Raw genomic sequence first — 7,812 nt, forward strand, 5'->3', positions numbered from 1 at the left:
CTGAATGCCCTATAATAAAAAGAAACAAAGACACCCAAGAGTAGTAGAAGGCAGGAAATAGTCAAACTCAGGCCTGAAATCAACCAACTTGAAACAAAGAGAATCATACAAAGAATCAAGAAAACCAGAACCTGGTTCTTTGAGAAAATCAACAAGATAGGTAATCTCCTAGTCATACTAACTAATGAGCAAAGAGACAGTATCCAAAGTAACAAAATCAGGAATGGAAAGGGAAGCATAACAACAGAAAACAAGGAAACTCAAAACATTATCGGATCATACTACAGAAGCCTATACTCAACAAAGCTGGAAAATCTAGAAGAAATGGATGATTTTCTAAGCAGATAGCACAATGCCTGGGTACATAGTGGTGCCACCAGCCAGCACTGTGTTGGCATAGAGGTCTTTATGGATGTCAACATCACACATCATGATGGAATTGAATGTAGTTTCATGAATGCCACAGGATTCCATAACCAATAGGAAGGCTGGAAAAGAACCTCGGGGCATTGGAACTGCTTGTTGCCAATAGTGATAACCTGGCACCTCTTAGCTATTCTCCAGAGAGGAAGAGGATGCAGCAGTAGCCGTCTCGTGCTCAAAGTGTTAGGGTAACATAGCACAGATTCTCTTTGATGTGGCACACGATTTCCCTCTCAACTATGGTGGTGAAGCTGTAGCCACACTCGATCAGGAACTTTATGAGTTAGTCTGTCAGGACCCAGCCAGCCAGGTCCAGAGCATGAAAGCATGAGGGAGAGCATAGCCCTCATAGAGGGTCATGGTGTGAGTTACCCCACCTTCAAAGTCCATCACAATGCCAGTGGCTGGAGTGTTGAAGGTCTCACAAATGATCTGAGTAATCTTTCCTCAGTCAGCTTTAGGGTTCAGGGGGACCTCGGTGAGCAACACAGAGTGCTGCTCAGGGGCCACACGCAGCTCACTGTAGAAGGTGTAGGCCCAGATCTTCTCCATATCATCCCAGTTGGTCACAAAGTCATGTTCAACGGGGGATTTCAGGGTCAGGAGGTCTCTCTTGCTCTTGCTTCTGACCCATGCCCACCATCACATCACGGTGCCCATGATGGAGGGGAAGATGGCCTGGGGAGCATTGACACCCATGAAGCCAGCTTTGCCCATGCCAGAGCCATAGTCGAATATGACAAGCTCAGTGATATTGTCATCCATGGTGAACTGGTGGCGGCTGTGGACCAGTGACTGAGGAGCTGCAAGAAGGCTGTGCTTACAGGTGGATTCAGACTCGACGGTGTGATAGTTCTCTTGTAGTCATAAAAATGTTTAATATTCCTTTCTAAATCAAACTATTATTGATATGCAGTCATTGAGGAAATCAGATCAATAAAATTTTAGTATTAAAAAATTGTTAGAAAAACAAGATAACTAATGGTTTACTTGAAAATTTGCATTAGATCTTAGTTAACTGTAAATTCAATGTGGATTATTTGGGAGACCTTGTGTCACAGATGAATGACCCAAATTGAACTCTCCAAAGAGAATTAATGTGGAGTGTGTGTTGTCCTCCATCACTATAGAGATGCCTGCGAGGACAGACATGAGAAAATAATGCTGGATCCCTTTAAGGGACATCACAGATATTGACTTTAACATAGTTTTTAAGGTTGAAAGGCCTTGGTGCATGAAGTGCAATACCCAATTTTGAATGGAATTTATTTAATATTCAACTAGTAAGTTCACGTATTTAACACAGCAAAATTTAAGAAGCCAATATTTCTTAAGACTTGACTGGTTATAACTATACTGGTTATAAATGTGGTTATTTTAAATGACTGAAATAAACTTATCAAGAAAAATTTATTTCAGTACTTTGCATACGCAAACCATCTAAGAAGCCCATTCATATATAGACTCCAATATATAATTCTTTGTGTTAGGCTCTGTATGTTTCTTTATTTCCGTTGTGCTGCTTGCACACATTGTTATTATGCTTACTTTTATGCTTTCTCATGGCTTGGTAGCAATATCTTGGGTAGTAAGACAACAGTAATGTACCAGAGCTCAGAGAAACAGAATTCTTTATCAATACAACTGTGGTTGGGGAAAAGGAGTTCTGTGCCTGTGAGGCAAGATTTTCCCTGCACCCACAATCAGGAGTATTAAATCTGGACGTACAAATCATCAAGCTGAACTTCATGTTTTATATGTGAATTTTGGTAAAGCTTTTTTTATGCTATCTTTTACAAGTGTGGAACCCAAGATCTGGAGACTGCACACTGAACTATGTGACTCTGTCTCCAAATTATTTCTGATTGGTAAATAGCAACAGCCAGTAGCAGGGCAGGAGAAACACAGGTGGGCTTTAGGTTTCCTGAGCTTGGGATCAGAGGAAGACCACAAGGAGAAGATGAAGAAAGAAGGAGAACCTGCAATGACTTAGGAGCCAAGAAAGCATGGCCCTAAGGGCTGGCCAGTTAAAGTTAAGAGCAGCCAAGATGAAATATAGTAATCTGTAACTTGGAATTATAGATAGGAAAGTATATTCTAAGAGCATAGATGGTAGAAATCTGCTGAGCTCTTGTGCTGTTTAAGGCTTATTGTAAATATAAAGGTTATGCATGTGTTTTATCCAGGAACTAAATAGTCAAAGGCTGGGTAGAAGCCCTAGGGTTGGATTAAAAGTATCTACAACATACTCTTAAAATTTTCCAGTGTACAATACAATGTTTAAACTCATTATATGCTGTAGGCTTAGGGCTTACTCATCGTCAACAAATTGATATATTTTCTGCTGAAGGATTGTGAGATCAAGGACTTTAAAATTCTAGACCTTCTATTTTGATGTTTGTTAGTTTTTAAGCAGCGTTAGTAATAATACCTCCTCAGGTTGAACAGTGGTTATTTCCCAAAAGTTATACCCATATGCTGACTCCTGAGACCTGTGACTGTGACCATATTTGAAAAATATTTCTTTAGCTTCTTAAGAGTTAAGGGCACAAAGTTAAACAGATCATTCTGAATTACTTGGCTGGTTGAGACCAAAATGAAGTAACAATTATATAACAAATGAATATTTATTTTAAAGATTTCTATATGAAATAGTAGGTTACACTCAGCATTTTCATACAGGCTTTGTATTTGATATCCTTCTTGAGTTCCCTTCTCTATTCCTCAGTCTCTTTCTGCTGGTCCCACTAACACGGCTACCCTCACACAGTAGCCCTTCTCTCTTCTTATCACTTGTATTCTGTTATCATCATAGCCCACCAGTTAAGGCAGCTCTCCTGCACTCGGGCTCTTTTACCTAGTTTTATCATCTTTAAAAGTCCACCTCCATAGATGCATACACAATAAAAGTGAAAATGTGTGTGGATGCAGGGATGGCTGTGTTTAAAGGCAGTGGCTGCTCTTCCAGAGGAAAAGGGTTCGATATTCATGACAAACTTGATATATAATGTGTAAGGAACAAAATATAGACAACATAAGGAAACAACACCATGGACTAATGTTAACTCTGGAAACCAAGCTTAAGAGTGTGTGCATATGATGACGTTGAAGTAAGATAAATGCCCAATGAAGTAATGTGTGAATGCCTTAATTATGGTTGGCTAAAAGTAGCTTAAATACCTCGGTCTGGCCACTGCAACCCACTCGTTCCCGGAGTCCCATAGAGATGCCATTGTGCTGAGAGAGCGAGTCCGCTGGCACAGATGCCCGCAGCCGATCCAGGGCCCGCAATGCTGATTGAGCTCCCGCAGAAAGCAGAAGGACACACTGTGAACCTTACAGTGGTCCAGAATGGAGGTTAGTGAAGTGTGTGTGTGTGTGTGTGTGTGTGTGTGTGTGTGTACACGCGCGCGGGCACAAATTCAATCCCATTTCGCTAGTTATTTATTTATTGCTACTTATGAATAAGAAAGTTATTATAACCTGATCCCCTAGGCTTCCTTCTCGTCTCTGTACTCAAGCCCTATTCGCGACATAATGACATCAGCTTATAACAATTCTGTAATTCTACTCACAGGTCATCACATGGCCTGCCTCTTCTGGCCTCTGAAGGCACCACTCATGTATGTAGTACACAAACATACATGCAGACAAAATATCAATAAACATAAAATAAAAAATAAATCATTTTACAATCTGGTATCTGAATACTAAAAAAAAAGAGTATTTGCTTTGCTGAATCTGGGTTATTTAATTTAAATATAGGGATTGCTCAGAAATGTTGATAATGAAACACAATTTTAAAAACAGTATGAGATGAGAATGTGACTGTATCATAGAGGCAATGTCTGCATCATACAGCATGGAGAAAAGGACAATCTGTAGATGTCAGAAGAAACTCTGGAATCGTCCCGGAACATTCAAATAGAGCAAAGATTAACTCTAGAACTCATTTTATGCCACCAAGTATTTGGTAAGTTCTCACAGCAACTGCACAACTCCTTCTATTTCACTTGTATTGCACAGGCCAAATGCCAATTTTGAAGATGTGGTGTTATTGAAGGACACATTTTTATTTAGAACCTGTGTGTTTTTCATCAGCATTATAATCATATTGGTACAGCCACAGGCAGGCTTCATTTCTTAGAAGAAATAAGTCTATACCATTGTTTCTCCACCTTCTTAATACAGTTCTTCATGGTGTATTAATACTATTTTCATTACTAGTTCATAGTTATAATTTTGCTACTGTTATGAACTGTAATATAAATATTTGATGTGCAGATTTTTAGGCAATGTTTGTGAAAGGGTCATCTCAACTCCAAAAGTTTCATGACCCACAGGTTGAGAACCACAGGTCTACACACTTATTTTTCAAGACATTAATACATTCTTCTGGAATCAATTTATAGCTGAATTTACTGCTTGAAACCTTGGTGTCTTCTTTTTGAAGAGGTCTTTGGCTTATGCTCAAGTTTATTTTTCTTTTGTTGTGATAAATACTGACCAAAAGTATCTTGGAGAATGTCTTACTCACTGTTCTACTGCTGTAAAAAGGCACCATGAACAAGGAAGCACTTATGAAAGAATTTGAGTAGTTGCTTACACTTTCAAAAACAACATTTAGGTTGCCACTGACCAGAGTAGTAGCTAAAGGTTATGTCCTAATCTGAAGGTTGAGAGGGAGGGGAACTCTGGGCTTGGCGTGTAGTTCTGAAACCTCAAAGCTCATAACCAATGACATATTTCCTCTAACTAGGCTACACTTTCCAATCCTTCTAATCCTTTTAAACAGTGCCAATCTCTGGTAACTAAACAGATATATAAATCTATGGGAGTTATTCTTATTCAGACCATCACAGGGAAGAAAAGGCTTACTCTCATTTACAAGTCCATGTCACAATCCATTGTGGAGGGAAGTCAGGCCAAGGACTCAAGCAGAATATGGGTGGTAGATACCATGGAGAAATGCTACTTACCTGCTCATTCCTTACATTGGTTCCTGGTTCCTGCTTATCTTCATTATGGAGAGCAGGTTTAAGTACTAGGAATAGATATTGCCTACCTTGGGCTGAGCACTCCAACAAATATGTATAATTGATCTATAGTACAGATGGGGGAATCAATCAATCTAGTATGTATAATCAATCCTTCAGTTAAATTTTTCAGTTGATTCAAGACTATCACATTGACAACCGAGGCTAATTAGCACATATTGTCTACATTTTTATGTGCTTATTTCCTCAGAAGCATGTGGAGAGAAATGTGTACATACTTATTATAAATAATATTCATCTTATAACTGCTTTTTAAATGTAGGGTATGGTGACTCATGTCTTTAATCCCAGTTTTAGGGCAGGAGAGGCAGGTGAGTTTCTAAGAGATCATGGCCAACTAGTCTACAAAGACAATAATGTATTAAAAACAAAGCTAGTTATAACCTGTGAAATAATGTACATATTTATTCTACTTTTCCTTCCTTGTGATACAGCTTCTCTGGTTTCTGCATAACTATTGAATAACAATTTCCTCTTAAATAAGACCTTCATCTTCCAGGGAGGATCTTTAAGACACGGGATGCTCTGGAGAGAGTTGAAACATTGTATACTATAGATAACAAGCTCATTAAAATTCAGGAAACAAAAAATTTCTATAGCTTCAGGAAGTCTCTGAAAATGACTATTTTCTAGGTCCTTCCCCCAAGCTCACACAAATAGTAACTACCCTTGGGAAATGAACAGACAAGCTGAGTTGCCACGAGGAAAGTAAGACCAGCTTCACTAACTGGAAACAACTGTCTCTAACTTGCTGAGCTATATGTAAGACATGCAGTCAGTCATTCTAGATTTCCAGCTTTCTTGAACCATTGCACATGATAATTTCCAGGCCTCATATCGTTAGACATTAGAAAAGTACTTTTGGTTGCAATGAAGAAGGGATGGTAAAGAAAAGTATTTAAGTGCCCATACTAGAATAGAGAAAAGCAGGGTCTCACCACAACAACAGTAATAGCAACACGACAAAAACAACAACAGCAATAATTCAGAAAAGCAAGTAAAAAAATAATTGAAAAGGTATAACCCACCACAGGCCCTACCAAAGTATAGAACTAACCCAAAAGACATCTCAACACTATAATTGAACTCTAGTTATCCACAAGGGACCATAGATAGTGCACTAATGGAAAAATAAAGATAAACCAATACCACAAAATATAAATTAGAGCATCCCATGAAGAATAGATGTCCTAAGACTCATAAATGTGAAATCCTATGTTGGTGAGGTAGAAGTATCCACTGGGTCAAGCAGTACTGATGAAAAAGTGAGACACAGAGATGGAAACTTGACCATGGATCTGAGATTAGAGGAAGGATTCAACCCTGGGGGAATATAGACATCTTGCTTACCTGTAAGGCTCTCAGAACAGCCATCATGGTCAGTAGGGGAGTAGACAAGAGTGCATATATCTGCCGGCCACTCACTCTACCTTCCTATTCTGAAGACTGACAAACTGGACAGAAAAAATGATAGAAAAAAGGGAAACCTCATGATGTATAAAGTGAGGGAATTGCCAGAAGGCAGAAAGTATCCCCTTATCTTTATGGCATCCTACCCAGATGACTTCTGTTGCTTCCAATAAGCCAGATATCTACCATCAATGGTGCATCCACGACATGTACAAAAGTTATAAATGGCCAAGAGATGCAAAGTGGAGACTTTCCCCAATACAAGCTACAAACATGTCATGTGAAGTGACATGTTGAAGGCCAATAATGTACATGATAAAAGAATTCGCCAAGACAAAAAAAAAATGAAAAGAAAATACACTATTTGGAAGCAGTTGCATCCCCAAAATATGGATCATATTTCTGAGGGGTGTTAAAATGTCTTTTATGGCAGTTTAAGGAGTATTATTTGAATTGATCATGAGACTTTGGTTCAGACGCTTATCTTGTCATCATGTTAAGAGGTAAATTTTATGCATAAATTGTATTTTTCTTGAGATTAACCATTTATGAAAGGTATCATGAGTCATGAGTGTTGGGGTTTTGTCTTAGCTCCACCCCACACCTACCTGGCAATGGCCAGGTATGCCCCGCCCCAGAGATCTGGCCCACTATAAGAGGTGCTACTTGCCCCTCCTCTCTCTCTTTGCTCTCCGCTCTCCCACATACTCTCACCTCTCTGCCCCTGGGGCTCTTCGCCCCCCCTCCACGTGGTCATGGCCGGCCTCCACTCCTCCTCTCTCTCTCTCTCTCTCTCTCTCTCTCTCTCTCTCTCTCTCTCTCTCTCTCTCTCTCCCTCTCTCTCTCTCTCTCTCTACCACTAACTCCCATCCCCTATTCTGAATAAACTCTATTCTATACCATGTCTGTGTATGTGTGGTCC

The 7,812-nt window shown here is 39.5% G+C and overlaps 1 pseudogene; it reads right to left on the minus strand.

The window, feature by feature from the left end:
- Positions 1-336: 336 nt before the first annotated feature.
- Positions 337-1,188, minus strand: LOC127691929 (actin, cytoplasmic 1-like; annotated as a pseudogene).
- Between the last annotated feature and the right edge of the window lie 6,624 nt (positions 1,189-7,812).

The sequence above is a fragment of the Apodemus sylvaticus genome, chromosome 9, assembly GCF_947179515.1.
Source record: "Apodemus sylvaticus chromosome 9, mApoSyl1.1, whole genome shotgun sequence".
NCBI lineage: Eukaryota > Metazoa > Chordata > Mammalia > Rodentia > Muridae > Apodemus > Apodemus sylvaticus.